At 63.3% G+C, this 1,554-nt stretch overlaps 1 protein-coding gene across 1 annotated transcript in view; it reads left to right on the top strand.

Annotated features, from left to right (window-relative positions):
- Positions 1-475: 475 nt before the first annotated feature.
- Positions 476-1,554, top strand: part of LOC104994568 (epithelial discoidin domain-containing receptor 1-like) — an 11,316-nt gene continuing 10,237 nt past the window's right edge. The window contains exon 1 of the mRNA XM_010848197.1: positions 476-509. The gene's annotated coding sequence lies outside the window, so the exon portion shown is untranslated. The remainder of the gene's footprint in view (positions 510-1,554) is intronic.

Below are 1,554 nucleotides of genomic sequence, written 5' to 3'. Positions count from 1 at the left end.
GGCCCCTGAGAGTCTCAGCTCAGAGCCTTGCATTCCAGCTGGCTCCAGCCCCCTCTCCGCTGTCACTTGACTCCACTGGGCCCCAGTCCCGCATCCCTCCCACTCCTTTAGCTCTGGGCTGGGATGAGGTGGGCATCACCAACTAGGAATGTCTCCTGGGGGACAAGAGGGAGCAAGGGTTTCAGGAGTCTATGGTTTCTTTGACTCTCTGCAGTGGACTCCTCGGTCTGGCACCGCCATGCCACCTGGCCAGGGTCAGCGTGCGCCTGGGGTGTGGAATGTCCCACTGGGGTGTGAGGGCTGTGGCTCCTTCCCTGAGGGATCTGGCGGCAGTTCAGCCCGGCTGCCCGCCCGGGGCTTCCCGGGAGCAACAGCCCCGGGAAGGAGGGGCCGAGAGTCCACCCAGGTGAGGTTAACCGGGGAACCTTGGCCCCACCCCCGGCGGGCCCCACCCCCGGCCCGGCCTCTCCGGGCCCAGATTCCCCTGCGGCCGACTCCGGAGGGGGAAAGTACGCCGGGGAACCCTGGGGCTTTGGTGGGAGGGGACGAAGAGGCAATTCTACGGGGCTGTTTGTTAGTGAGTCCCTTAGCAGTTGGGGTTCCCGAAGGTTTGTGGGTTGACCCGGGGTTGCAGTACGTGCCCATGTGTGCCTTCGCCTCTCCCAAGGGCCCATCTCTTCCTGGTAGTGCCCTTGTGTACTTATCCGGGACGTCGTGTTTCTTTCTTGGGACTGTTGTCTGGGTCTGCACGTAGGGTGAGTTTCTATCTACCTGCTGTGAGGTGCAGTGGGGCAGAGATCTGCAGTGGCGTGAGGCCCCACCCTACCCTGCAGGTGATTGGCAGGTGTGGGGTGTGGAGAGAGGTGGTGGGCCCCTGGTAGCCCCTGAATGGGGTGGAACACCTCCCCGCACAGCTCTTGTGTCCTGCCCACCTCACCCAGCAGCTCTCTGCTCTTTCTCTCACACTGGATCTGTTTATTCAGTCTCTTGGCACCCAACTTCTCTGTACCGCTCCTTTTTGACTGTGTGATTTTCTCTTTGCCTTTCTGTCCTCCTCCTCACCCCCGCCGCTCACCTGTCCAGGCCTGTCCTTGCCAGCGATCAGACCTTCCGACCCCACCAGGGTCAGAGCTGCCTGGGCCTGAGGGGGCCCTGCCCTGAGGAGGACGCCGAGGCTTTGAGCAGGTAGCCAGGGGAACCAGGGCCTCGGAGTCTGGACGCTAAGGTCCTTGAGAGAGACTGGGAAGGGCCTTGCTGGCTTGTGGCGGGGGACTGGGGGTAGAAGTCGAGGAAGGGGCTGGGAGAGGAGGAGCCAGCCCTCAGGCTGGGCTGGGGTGTAGAGGACCGGAGACTCAGAGCGGTCAGAGAGAAGCCGAGCCTGGTGATGTGAAAAGAGTAGGTCTAGGAGGCCGGGTTGGACAGGTGAGCCCCGCTCCCTTCCCCCATTCAAACTCCGGCGCAGCGCCGGGCCTGTGGGAACGCGCTCCTTCCCTGTGCCCTGGGGCTGCTCCCCTTCACCTCCCTGTCTAGGAACTGAGCCCAGAAAAGGGGGGT

This window comes from Bison bison, unplaced genomic scaffold, assembly GCF_000754665.1.
Source record: "Bison bison bison isolate TAMUID 2011002044 unplaced genomic scaffold, Bison_UMD1.0 scf7180017864260, whole genome shotgun sequence".
Lineage (NCBI taxonomy): Eukaryota > Metazoa > Chordata > Mammalia > Artiodactyla > Bovidae > Bison > Bison bison.
Note: the sequence above shows the minus strand (reverse complement) of the source record. Positions and strands in the feature narration are given on the sequence as shown.